Genomic DNA, 15,359 nt, shown 5'->3' with positions numbered 1-15,359 from the left:
GAGATCTTTCATTTGAAAGCAAGATTTTTGACCTGGAATTTGACCTACTTTTTTAATAACTTTAATCTTTGTTATAACTTCTTAACGGTCAAGGCTAGGGCTTCTATACTTCACTTATGCATTTTCTGTGGCAATACCTTTCATAAGATATCAATGATCTTGACGATTTCTATGCTCATGAAAAACTTTTACCTTGGCCTACTTTTATATTTCAAATTTATATTTTCAGTGAGAATATCCTATTTTTGGTTCCAGTATACCGGTATTGAATTTGCATTTAAGAAAAGATTTTTCTTTGCTATGTTGTCAAACGGGGGCATCAGTGTTTCACAAACATATGTTGTTTTATACCAGACTAGAAAACTGACAAGTCAGCGAGGGCCCCGGTATGGGGAAAAAATACAAGCATGCAGCTTATCGAATGATTAAAAAGTATATGAAGAATATGCAATAGCAACTGTATTCTCAAAATTTCAAGATAATTCCTAGAAATCCAAAAATCTTTAAATAATCCCCTTGTATTTACATTAGGCAGTAAATAAACAGTGAATGTATATTTATATTTTCCTAAAAAGCTCCTCTGACGTGATTTGCTTAAATTCATAAAGCGGGAAAGAAATCAAGATTTATATATACTTTAAAATATTTCAGTTCGGTAATCTATCTTTAAATGACCATCAGTAATCAATATTGCCATGGCAGCTCAATTTCTCTTAAATCATCCTTCAAAGCACTATTCCCATTGACTACCTGCATTTTCAGACTGAAAATGTACCCACCACAGATACAATCGCAATTGCGTGTTGTGCATTGTCAATTATGTGTAAATAAGTGCCTTTTGACTGAGCAGAGTTTGAATGTTGAATTTTAAAAAAAACGTCGTTTTCTGGAAGGCAACCTGATCAGCCTGAACGGGGAGAAAGAGTTTTAAACATGGAATAAAGTGAATTGTACATAAATGATTATCTTTTATGTTTTATCTAAATAGTTTTTGGGGGACAATCAACAATATTTTCATTATTGAAGGATTGTCTCGAATGCCGTAAGTAATCAGACCTGACTGTAAATTAAATGATACAAATCCAGACATAATGCAGAATTGAACGATGGCTATTAAAACTAATGGCTTAAAACTTCAAAGTTCGTTATTCACCTGGACATCAGAATATCACAGATGCGTTATCTCGTTTGGTGGATAAGACACCTATAGAAAACAGTAATTCAAAAGACACAATATGTGAAATTTAATGCAAGGGAGGAAACCCCTCAAGCACTACCGACTCGAGAAGTAGAAGAAGCTTCAAGGAGAGATGAACTCTTTAGGATCCGACAATTCGTCAAAGACGGCACATCAATTAGCTACAGTAAATTAAAAAGCAGTCTGCATACTATATGGAATGCAGACAGAGACATTATGGGATCGGGGCGACTTCTTGGCCCTATGGGTCAAAGATAAATTAAATTTTTAAGTATTAGAAAATGAGTTCAATACTTAAAATGCTCATATTATTTTCTTTTATACAATTCAGAAATCAAGCAACTACGTTGGGTCAATAGGAATTCTTTATTATATTTCAGCAATGTCTATTTGCCTGTCAGTTTTTACATGCTTATCCTGGCTGTGTTTATCCATGTATGCATTATACAGAGGCTTAACTTACAATGGTATGTGATGGGAGATATCTTCAAATGTTAAAACTGAAGGAATACTTGATGAAAAGTTGTGAAGTGTTTGATAAATACACAGCTTCGTTATATGATTGAATATTTTCAATCTCTCTGATTGGCTGAGATCCAACTATGTTAGAAAAATATTACGTTGTATTGACCTGCACGTGACGTTCCAGGTCAATACAAGGATTTATCTCCTCTACATTGATATAAAAATAGATTGGGGAATTCCAAATTGATACAAATATTTTTAGAAAGCTATTTAAACAACTGAAATTTTTATTTTCATGTGAACAAAACATAAGCGAATATATTTTTTACGTGAGGGTGATAAGAGGGGATGCAGGGACCCCTTCCGACACTTTTACTGAACAAAGATTTTTTTTTTATTTTGGCAGTCAGTTTTCCCTTATGATACTCTTCCCTTTCAAAATCTATCCTATAAAAAGACTGAAATTATAAATTTATTTCATTCGCTACAAAAATTGTTTAAAAAAAAATTCAAATTGATACGACTGGTATGGTTTATTAACATTTTAATTCTGCTACTCTCGTGTATTTGGCAAGGACTTAATAAAATGCAAACAAGTCATAAGCTGTATCATTTTATCAGTGAATCATATAATAAAACAATTATTGCTGTGCATGTTTTCGGTCAATACAATGATTTAGCCATCTTCGTTGTACAATATTCACCTCACCCTTCGGGCTGGGTGAATAATGTACTCCTCAGATGGCTAAATCATTGTATTGACCTCAAAAACCAGCAATAATTGTATATTATATACTGATTCTTTGCATGTAGGTGTGACTGGCTTGCTTACATTTATAATTAATCAAATCATTATTATTCAGAGGAAGCTTGCAGAGATCTACGATATTTTTAGAAACAGTTACTTTCAACTCAAGACTTTTCTGAATAAAATATTTGCATTAAAACTGCCAAGGAAAAACAAAATAAGAAAAAAATGAACCTACCCAAGGGAACAAATTACCATCAATGGTATTGATTATAGTGTGTATTAGTTGCAAATAATGTATTAGTCTCAGTTACCATGAAAACAATACTTCCTTTAAACACCATCTTTTTTCAATATATGACATATTTTAATCTTTTCCAATTCTATCAAACTGTTGGTTTTTTTCAGGAAGTTTTCTTATATCCTTCATTTGTATTATCATTTTTTGTATCATCCATCATTATAAACGTCGGCAGCATAATTTACAGACATTTTGGCTCATTATATTGTTGAGGATGAATAAAAAGTATACATATATAAATGCATTCGAGTGTGGCAAAGATATGGACAGAGAAACATTATAGTTTGATTTTCATATAATTTCAAGTACATTCTCTTTAATCTTATTACTTTTGCATCATTAAAATCAGAATGTAGTGAGTCTTGTATTTTCACTATCATTCATTTACCCTAAAACTGTTTTTAGCCAGATATTTGTATTGGGTTTCTGAGTTATGCAGAGCATGTTTACACGGAAAGAAAATTGATTTTTTAATTTCTAGCTCACCTGAGCTCATGGCTAATGGGAAAATTACTGAACAAAATTTGTCCATTGTTTGTCTTTGTTGTTTAAATTGTCTTAAACTTTTCTTATTTTCATCTTTATTGGTAGAAATGTAATTGCTACTGCATGTGTACATTCTGCATACTAACATTATCACTGAGTTTCACCATATTCTGGTTCTTCTTATATAAACAATCTGTTTATTTCATCAGAAGAATTACAAAATGGAGATCATTAAGACTATAAAAGAGGGACAAACATTTCTGTGACAAACATATAAAACCAACATATGGACTTTGAAATCTTCAGACATAGAACCAATTCCGTCCATTGCAGCCCTTTCTGAAGAGAACACACTTATGACATTTGACACAGACTCAACAGGATTGTCTCGTTCTTCGGATATGACTCAACTATCTGCATATGATTACAAAGATGAATTCAATGTTTACATTGACCCCTTTAGCAGATAAGCCAAAAAGCAAGCAAAATAACAGGTTTGAAGTACTATTTCAAAAAGAATCAAATGTATCTAGAGGGAAAAGAAGTCAGCAGTATCAACATCGATCAAGCGTTATATTTCTTGGATTTTCTTAAATCAAACAAGTGACCTACAGTGTCACCCATTGAAAAAACTGTATATTGAGTGCGCACAAAGAAGTGCGCTGAACATTTCTCGATTTATTTCTCCGTGTATAGCGATTGTAGGAAGTTTGACGGGAGTAGTAGAATTGTCAATCTCAAGTTGAGTTTCCAAGTCCATTAAATACATAATAGCATTTATCTTAAAAATGCTTTGTATAAGGCCTCGGACTCGACAAAAGATATCATAAATAAGTTTCTTGTGCTTAAAGCATAATAAACTTACAATTTTTTTGACATAAAAGTTATGAGAGAAAAAAGAGAAAACTTTTTGTAACAGGGTTGTTGGAAGGATAACATCATTTCTGGTTTAGATGATTTTATTAAGTACAAGTATAAGTAGAAGTAGACCCTGTAATAACAATAACAATTATTAGACAAGGTAAAAATATACATTTAACTGCAATATAGTATTTGTTATCATTACAATAAATTTATACTTTATAGTTCATATTCTCTTATATTAAATTTATATAAAAATAATTACTTCTTTATCACAGATCAATTTATCATAAGAATAATTCCTTTAACAATTTAGAAATTTAAAATAATAGAAAGTCATAATAAATTATCGTAATCATTATCAGATACCAAATAATTCAGAATCAAAAAATATTACTGAACATTTACAAAAATACAATTTCATGCATTTGACTGAATACACATGAAATTCAATTCAACATAAAATATAAACATGCAAGACAAATACTCAAAATAAAGTTCTGTCAACACATACATGTAATAGAACAACACAAACATAAAACACATAGATTACCTTCAATATGGTCAAAAGGTCTGGATATTACAAACTTATACTAAGCTAATACATGTAGCTGTTTTCAGTCCTATAAAGAATGCATAAAAATGAGTAAGCTGATGTAAAAATCTTTAATAATGATAACTGATTAATTTGATGAAAAATACCTATGTTTTAATTAGAAAGGATTATTTAAATTATATGAAATAAAAGCTAAAATTCCTAATTTTATGATAATTAACATTACAGTAATACAAGTTATTTATAAAACAAGTTTAACAACTTTATGCTTATTTATTCATTTCACTCAGTCCTACATATATACAATTTCATGACTACTTTAGAGTGAAATGTCACATAAAATATTTATGTTTCTCATTTACACAAGTACACAAACTCTCAAACTTTCACTCACCATTCTAACACCTTTTTCACTCACTTTCATTCAAAATCACAATCATACAAAATAATGTAACAACAAACCTGAGATCCTTGAATTTCACCCTCAATTAAGATGTAAATAATGTAGTGAACAACTGAACACCAACAAAATAGTAAACTCGGGAATTCACCAAAAATACACACTGTCCTCTTGGACACAAAGACTGGTATGACCAGTTCTACCTAAAAATAGCTCTACCCACAAAGAGATTTCCCTCCAAAATCTTAACCAATGAAATCTATTGCCAGGTCACTTCATAGGTCACTGACCTCTCAAAGTTTCTAGCTATAAGCATGTATAAATATCTTAATAAATTTCTAAATAATTCTAAAGCTTCTAAAGTATAATATACCTTAGATGAATAATAAACTGCTGAAATATAAATGATTAAATAAACTAAATTCCTGGAAATAATATCAAAATTATTTAGTAGACAATAATACTAATATGCATGTCAATATGTCAAATAAGCTCAAAATACTAAAATACTAAAACTATATACTCTTTTTAAATATTAACACTTTACTACATTTTCATCGTTACAATTACATAACTTTTTGTCTTCTATTTAATTTTTGTTAAGTAGATTTGTTTGACATAATTTCCTAATCCTTTTCTTCCCTCTGAACTTCACTTTATGGACAGACAGACGGACGCCAGGCGCATAACTATCGCATAAGCTGACCAGTAGAGTTTTCGTGGTGGAATTTTGAAGAAGAGGCGTTGGATATTGCTTTAAAGTGACTGATTTTTTGAAAATTGATAATATGAATAACTGATAGTGATTGGAATTTGAATTGAAGTTTATGGGAAAACATTTGGTGGTGTTTATCCTTTTGTTCAGTTTCATTACAGGTAGTACGAACTAACAGTGAAAGACCTAACCTTTTACTTAATAAAATCGTTGCCGTGGTCGTTCTATGTTTATTCGGCTTATATCAGTGTAAGAGACAATGTTAATGGGGTTATGTTGCAATCGAATCGTAAATCAAAGTACTGATAGACGGTGGCACGGATGGTGTGTATATTATGAATATATTATATATAATTTAGAAACCTGTTTTAACACTGATGGAAAATTGGAAATATATATTACTTTGACTTTTATTACTATGATAGAGATCAGGAAGAGTGTTTCACTTGTCATTAACGAGTTTGTCTTTAAACGGTATTTCATCTGCAGTAACAACTTTAAAGTTCAATGTTTTGCACATTCACTCCAATGGTAGTAAGTTTGATGGGGAATGGCAACTTTTCAACAAGTAGATCTTCCATTTGTTCGTTCGAAAACTGCGACACATCTCCATGTCTTTGAAGCTGAGTTCTGATCATACTTATGTCTATGATAAAATCCTTATAGGCACCATCTTCAGTGGAGTCTCCAAAGGAAAGTGCTTCGACTTGTCCATTGACTTGTCTTTCACGAGGCTCTGTTTTCTGTTAGGACAAGAGTAAGATTTTAGCATGGAAATGAAGAACTTGCATTATTTAGTTCTTATAAATCATTAATCAAGAAATCAGAGAAATATATTAAAAGCATTGTTTTCATTAGCAATGTAAAAATTGCTGAATTCATTATAAGTAGAGATGAAAATCAGACCTGAAAGGTATGATATAAAGCCATTATAATACCAGTTTGTAAAGTGCAAAAAAGTTGTGCTCACTATGAGTTTAATTTTTCAAAACAAATTGATCTGTTTGTAGTTTTGACTCTACAAAACGGGACTAAATATCCCCGCTGGGTTTTTCAGAGGTGTTTAATCATGAATATTTAATGGATCTAAGAGAAAAGTGAAATGCTAAAACATTTTTAATGCAAATGTAATTTCTCATGATATTTTCAAAAATGAAACGAAGGCTCATCCTTATAAAAAAAAAACCAGACTAATTATACGGACCAGACACGAATTATGGACTTTTTCTGTCCGTGGCCTTGGCCTTGCATTAATGACCTTGGATCAAAGTCATGAGAGAAAATCAGATAATAAGCAAGGTTTATGTGAAGTAGTAGATTGAGGTTTAGCCATAAAAAAGATATGGACCAGACACAAATAATAAAATTTTTTCCTTCAAGTGGCTCTGAACTTCCCCAAATGATTTTGCGTCAAGGTCATGACACACTCTTAAGTCATGAGCAATCTTTGTGTAAAATAAGAATCGTGTGAAAAAAAAATACTTAAATAATTATAAACCAACAAAAAAAGAAGGAAATATCAGATACACTTTGGCAGGAAAGTTGCGCTTCAGGAGGATGTAATGAACTACTTTGACATTTATTGAACTAATACTGCCAGTTCAACGAATAACATTCAACAATTTTATTCATTTCTCTACATGAATACTATGTATAAACACTCGTATTATAATATCATATCAAATTAATTTAATATCATTATCGATATATCGGTGTAAAACTGTGATCTTATTATGGCCTCACTCTATCATAATTTGAACAAACAGACGCTTTCATTTCAATCTAACTGCCCATGGCTTTGCGGCTTTTGAGAATAAATTAAATTGTTTTAAACGTTTGGTTAAGGAGAGCTCATTTCTAAGTACATGTAGCTTCTCATGTTTAGGGGGCATCTAATTTATGCATGGTCATTTCAAAAGCATTGACCATATAAATTTGGAAGTCTTGCAATATAAACACGATTTTTGTTTCCTTGCCAAAGTAACTTTTTTCCAAAAATTGTGTCAGTGGGTATAATGTGCTTTTTCTTTAGATTTTTTTTCAGAAGGCTTTATCTTCATGTGTGTTACGGAGGGATGAAGCAGTGAATTTTGTCCATAACTATATTCTAATTTCTTCACTACTGGAAAACATGTCTTACTTAATGTAAGCAGTAATAAATGACTCACAATAGCAAGTTTTAAATCTGGCATAGATGTGAGAACAACTAACCCTATGAGCTTGGTTATTTGAGTCTAGTTTACACTATAAACGACACAATTAATGCATACATACATACATTTACTGTTCAATGTACAGATTCAAGTAAAGCGGCATTAGAGGGGCCTGGACACAAATTGGACAATTTTAATGTTTACAATTCTTACCTAAGGCATCATCAATTACAAACATTTGTTGATAAACAAACGAGCTACATAACTTTAAGTTCTTCACATAATTTAAACAAGGACCGAATAGAAAATATATTGATAACAAAATGACGTTCAGCAAATCAATAGTAACTGAAGAATCGTATTTGAAATTATCTACTTTGAAAGAACATCTATCTTCGTATATTAACCTGTTTAAACAAATAGAGACCAATTAGTTACATCGACATTATACAGCGTTCCATCAAACATGATGATTATACTCTGGCACTGCGCAAACAGACCTCTTAATTTAAATGAAAAAAGTAAGAAAGAGAGAGAGAGAGAAATTAACAAATAAAAAAACTAAGTGCCATGTAAAATTTAAATTACGCAAGTGCTTCAGAAAACATTTACTTTGTGCATTAAAACAAGAGGCCCACGGGCCTTATAGGTCACTTGAGCATTATGCAACAATTTTCCAGTTATTGAATTTGATTCATTGATTCATGTTTTAAGTCAGATGCTATATGACATTCACAATTTAGAAATAGGCATATTGATCATCATTACAATACACTTAGCAGTTGCTTAGCTTGGTTACTGAATACTCAAATGCAGGTTAGGGGAACAAAAATGCATTCCAACTAACTAGTAGTGCCCCTAATCCTGTGACATAAACCCCTGACCCTTGGTCCACACATTGCACAAAATTCAAAAAGGCACCCTTAATATGAAAAAATAAATAAATGTATTATAAATACAAAAGAGCAGATTTCAAACAATAATTCTGCAATTAGGGCCCTTGCTCATCATAACTACATGTACAAAGGTAGTTCACCCTTTATAATAGGCTTTATAATAGGCCTGTTTGCAGGGGATGCTCACTCCTCCATGGCACCTGATCCCACCTCTGATGTTTCGGAGGTCCGTGTTTGCTCTGCTCTTATTTTGTATATTTGTTTAATGGACGTTGAGATTGAATACTGTTCGTTATTTCCATATCCTTCATTTTTGTAAACAGGAACATGTACATGAAGATTTATCATGGTTTCGTGTAATTTGATTTATTTGTTGAAAGATGTTTTCAATGATAATAATCACTTCACATTTACTTAAGAGGAAAAAAAGATTTTTTTTTCAAAATGCAGACCAATATTTTTTTCTTCAAAATTCTTATTACTGGTAGTTACTAAGTATTGCATGTCAACAATTCAAATAGGATATGATTGATGTGTGTGGTAAATTTTCAGATGTTTTGTTAAGGCTGTGGAATTGAGAAGTTCTGCAATGGAGGAGTCACATCATTATAATTAATATCAAAAAAGTTTTCGACAAAGATTGAGCATTTATTCCTTCATTTCTTTGAACATATATGAATGTTGATCACAATATGATTTATGTCAGTTTGTATTGTCAAAGATACAAGAACATATGTGTATTGAAGGTTCTTAAAGTATTTTGATGAAAATAAAAAAAAATCGCTGCTAGTTAGCCAATTTATTATTTGTTACAGGTACAAAGTCATATAATTCATGTTTTTGTTTCCTTAAAATCCTAGTTTTCACGCGAAGAAGAAAGAAATCTATACTTTTCAGATTTGCGACCTTAATCATTGAACATTTGAATAACTCGCATATAATCTTCAATGCCAAAATTTCTTTGAAACTGCGGAACTGAAGATTCGTCTGCCAACATTTGCTTGCAGCGGTCATATAAAGTAGAGTTTAGAGGGTCAAATATTGGTCTTTCATTTTCTTCTACATCAGAAAGGTCATCATTTATTAAGGTTTCATGTACGTCTTGACCGATGTCCATCCCTACAGGGTTCTGTATATGTCAGACATCCACACATCAAGCTTTCTGTTAATTTCTGCCATATATATGTAGTGAAATGCTTGCAAATGTGTGCTGTTCAAGCAGTTGGGTATTCCTATATCCTCCCAGTGGTAAAATAAGTGGTGAAAGTAACTAAGAACACCTTCAAAGACATCCCGTCACAGCCTTTCTATCCTTTGGTTTTGTGTGTTTCTGCCTGTAAGGAAGTATATGGAAATAACAAACAGTATTCAATCTCAACGTCCATGAAACAAATATACAAAATGAGAGCAGAGCAAACACGGACCTCCGAAACATCAGAGGTGGGATCAGGTGCCATGGAGGAGTGAGCATCCCCTGCCGACCGGTCACACCCGCCGTGTGCTCGTTGTCATAATCAGGATATAACGGAAAAAATCCGTAGTCAATTCAGTGTATAAATAATGGACTAACAATTGGTATGAAAAACGTCAGTCAGCAGGTGATGAAGGTATATTGCTGCATAGACAAGGGAAGTTGACGATAGAAAAGTTAAAGTCATCACGTTTATCATATAGCTTGGTTGATAGATTACCATTAGTGTCTTTTTCAAGTAAAATATCCAAGTATGAAGCAGAGGTGTCGGACTCTGTGGTATCTTTTATCTCAAGCTCACCATTCCACCAATTCCCTTTTTGCTAAAATATAGTCTGCTACTCCAACATTTTCTAGACCTTTGTCACTGCAAACTCGTAGAGGTACACCATACTTATTCAAACCTTCTAAGAAATGTTGGAGAACTGTCTCTGACTTGTTGTTGTCAGAACAATTTAAAAACATAATCATTCTACTAACACCATCAAATATCACCCACAATCACAAATCGCAATCGGATTAGTTTATGGTTTGTATCAATATGCCACAAAATGTTTGGCCCCATGTTATAAACTCTTCTGTGGAGCAGTCTCCATCTTCTCTCCGCTACACCTGTTTTGTCTGTTAGGTGTATCTGTATCTGTATAGAATCTCTGATTCGCCATCTCTGAATGTGTAATCCTTATTGTTCTAGGATTTGTTTCAACATTTTTTCACCACATAATGGAAAATCGGTCTTCGCTTTTAACACTTTGATATCAAGTATTGATCTGTTATATAACTAAATGCCTTTTTATTTAAAGAATACTTTTTCATTCGCCGGTATATTGATCTCTGTGAAACCAACAAAAGGATAGCAATTTCAGATACCTCAAAACCATTTTCAAGAAGATTTTCAAGTGTGCAATAGGGAATGTCATATTCAGGAGCCCCTCCATCAATTGTAACTCTGCTTGGCTTACAACTTCCAAACTTTACACACTCAGTCCCCACCTAATCATGTCAGAACTATAAGTTATTCTTCCCAAAGTTTGCAATTCAGCCATGGAGAGTTTTCCAACAATGTCTGGTGTTATCTTCTTTTTAAAGTCTGTGTAAACTGTCTCTACATAAGAACTTTTTTCATTGCAGAATCCGCCATTTCTGAAAAGACAATATATTTTTGATGACTATGTATATATATGTGTGACGAACCTCATAGTATATGAATCAGAAGTCAACTTCATATTTCTTCCGTGCTTATGCCTGTATCTGAACGTGTGTAAATTCGCTTCAGTGCGGTGCATTATTGGTGAACATTGCTTAATTTCTTTTTCTTTTATAGTTACTTCAGCTTGGAGTGGCAATGTTGTAAGCAAACGGGCTTCCACATCTTGTGTTTGCGCTGGATTGCTTTTGCATTCCCATCGTCCAGGTCTCCAGTTAAGGAGAGACATCCACCTTCCACCATCTCAAAGGCTATGAATGTGACCTTTTTGACAATATATGGTGTAGTGATCGACCACAAGAAAAGATTTTAGAAAGTGTAGATCAGTGATACTTAAATATTTCTATTTCTTTTTTTATACGCCCGTCTTAAGACGGGACGTATTCTGTTATAGGCTTCGTGTCCGTCCGTCTGTCTGTCAGTCTGTCTGTCCGTCTGTTAGCTTTTCTCGTGTCCGGCTCATAACATGGATACTATAAGGCCTAGAGTTATCAAACTTTGTCAGCAGATACATCTTGGGTAGAAGGCGTGTCGCGCACAAAAAGTAGGTCGCTCTGACCTATAATTAAAAAGTTTTAGCCAAATATGGAAAAATCCTGTCCGGTTCATAACTAGAAAACTATTGGACTTACAATCATCAAGCTTGGCCAGTTTATGCATCTTACGTAGAAGGTGTGTCGCAACCTATTTCAAGGTCACTGTGACCTTTAATTTAAGTGGAATTTAAAAAAAAAAATGTCTTTTTTTCATTTATTTACACATTCAAAAAAATGTAAAACTATTCTACTAACCTTATTAGAAAAATGTTAAATTAAGAAAAAAAATTTTTTAGCATATATACTTGACAGCATTCTATAACAAATGTAATGCATGTTAGAGAAATTCCACCACTCCCATGAGTCTAATTATCAAGCACTGGTCAAGAAAAATTTTGATAACAGAAAATTGCATGTCAAATTAGAGAGAGAAATTAATGAATTTAGTGTGAGTAGTAGCTGTAAGAGCATCAGTGCTATGTATATCCCTTGAGTATTGGGCCTTATGGGTAAGCCTTTTGGATTAAAAATAGCTCTTCTTGGATAGCAAAAGCTTTAAAATGAATTTGATGAGAAGTAATTAAACTTAATATGATATTGCATATGAAACTATTACATAATATTGTGAACTTAAAAATTAATTTTATGGGGGTAGGGGTTGAATCTGCATGTCCATGTGAATTGCATATTAACAATTAACTGTCTGACATGTTTTATGGTAGATAGTGCAGAACCAATAATCTTTTGGGAGTAATGAGTAAACAAGCATCCAGTTAAAGATTAATTTATGTGTTCAATGTAGGAAGGCTAGCTATATGTCTCTTTCATTATTTCAGAGCATGCTCTTAATTGTCTCCTTCGGGAATTAGACAGACGAGATGTTGGTCAGTTTATATTTGATAGCCAGCCTTTTATTTCCAAAATTAATTAGGTATAGATTAAGTTGTGAAGATTAATTTGATATTGTTTAACATGATAGGCATTTGTCAAGGTATAGAAATCTATGAATGATGCAATATTTGTTATAATTGTAACCGGAAGTAGAACTCTTCAGTGTATAAATTACTAAAGTTACTAGCCAACTCGGCTTAAAGGAGTAAACTATCTCCAGTTATCAATGATCAACCCAGGTAAGGGGATTTCTGAACTATGGTCAACGCTAAATGAAAACACAGTTGTAAGTTTTAACAATTTAATAAAGTGAGAATTAACCGTTGTAAATGATAACAAATAATAAATAATGATCACAATTTAACAAACAGAAAAGTCTTTGAAAATGGCACAGGATAAATAAAGCTTTATCAAAAATTGATTTAATCTGTGAAGTAAATCTCTATAATCTCAATGATAATAATCTCAAAGAATAAATAATTGAAAAATGTATTGAAAAATGGGAGGAATGTGGCAAACTTATGAAAAATAATATATGTCCCTACTGGGCTTCCATACTTGTCAAAAAGGTGAAAAATCGTATAAAAATCAATTAGATGGAAAAAAATGAAAAGGGAATGAGCTACATCACCCAATATGACTACTATCAACACTCTAGAGTTAATCTGAAAATATCAATACTAATTCTAGGCTCTAAAAATAACTGACCCAGAAAATAAACAACACCTAAAAATTAATAATAAATAGTGGCTCTAGAAAATAAACCTGTTATCTACATATCCCTAGACCAGGCTGGACTTGGAAAGGGAAACTTAAATTTACTTTAAATACCCTACATCCTAACTGTTTCCTAGCATGTGAAAAACGTGAAACTAAATCTAAACCAAAACCTAGAGAACTGTTAAACCATAAGATTTTCTTAGCTCACTAAGTATCTACTCAAACAGTGCTCATAAACCATAAGGTTTTCTTAGCACAGAAAAGAGGAACTAACCATTAGGCTGTGTTCCCCAACCCAAGTGAAGAAAACTGCTCGAACACGGGTTTAAATACCCTAGCTAGGCCCAAAATAAAAGCCAATGACTATCAAAGATCCTAAAGCTAAATTAACCAATCAGAACGCAGCTATCAAAAGTACTACGGAAAGACTGCCAACATGGATGACATTTCCTGTTTAAAAAGCAAAACATGTGGAAATTCAACTCATGTCCTAACTTATAAAAGACAAATTATAAAGGGCTTTTACGTAAGTAACAACTGAAAACAAAAGGTAAATAGAATTATCAGACTGAAATACCAGCAAATACTTGTAAAATATGAATTACGAAAAGATGGCTATGAAATGAAAATCCAAACCACTACATTCCTCCCCCTTAAAAAAACAAAATTTATACAATAAATTTTCGTTTCAGAATAAATTAAAGAAATGTCAGAAGAAATGTGGTTTCTGGTCCCGAGCATTCCATTCTTGGAGGTTAAAGAGTGGCTTCACCACACACTGTCGAGCCCTTGCCGCTGCGTCACGTGCCTCCCGGTGAATAGTGGGTAGTGGCATCCCAATTCTGCCAGGGTTTACAAATCTAGGATTGTCGATAATGGACGAATTCCAACATCCTTGTAAACTTGAGTGCTTGGCTTGCATGTGACGCCGAAGCATGTTCATCTTAAATGAGGAGAAGGAACATGATGAAGAGTACAAATGTAACAGTAGTACACTGGAACTCGAATCACATGTATTTGATCTGCGCATCGAGACGGAAGAGTAAGTGAAAACATCGTGAAATGTCCCATGTGTACCTGCATCATATGTGCAATATACATGTATTAAAGAGATGTTTGAAAATATCCGATTTGAGTTGTTTAATGTTTGAAATGGATGGCGATAAATTATTTAAGAGCATGTGAGAAACATGAGCGAGAGATGCAAGGCAGTTTGTAATTATGGAAAAGGAAAACAGAGAATCGGGTTCGGGTTTTAACATTCCAGACCGAAAATCAAATAGGAATGAAATTCAATGTAAGTAGCATAAATAAAATTCCAAACATGTAATTCTAGATGGCAAACTCAGGGAAGAAACGTGTATTTCTTTTTACTATGCTGAAAGTCGCTATTTCTTGGGATTGTGTTATTCTAGGGAAAAAAAAAACAAATTTCAGATGAAATCAAGATTCATTCCATTAATATTAAATCCAAATAAAATTGAAATAAATTCCATACTCTAAAGAAAGCAAGAATACTTGGCATTAAAATGTCGTAATAGAGCAGGAGAATCGAATTGTATTAACAACAATTGCAGAAATAGCTAATACGGGCTTTAATTAATTTTTATGCTCAGCAATAACTAAATTTCAGACAGAAAAAAAAATGCAGGTGTTGCCGACTTTCACTAGAATTTCATAATATTTTAGCGACTCACCTTAAAACTCTCAGGACACTTTTTTTTAAGGTCTTTTCTTGCTTTTACTCCGAATCTT

This window comes from Saccostrea cucullata, unplaced genomic scaffold, assembly GCF_032062105.1.
Source record: "Saccostrea cucullata isolate Sc308-1 unplaced genomic scaffold, CSIRO_AGI_Scuc_v1 ctg5645, whole genome shotgun sequence".
NCBI lineage: Eukaryota > Metazoa > Mollusca > Bivalvia > Ostreida > Ostreidae > Saccostrea > Saccostrea cuccullata.
The sequence above is the reverse complement of the archived record's forward strand: the minus strand, read 5'-3'. Positions refer to the sequence as shown.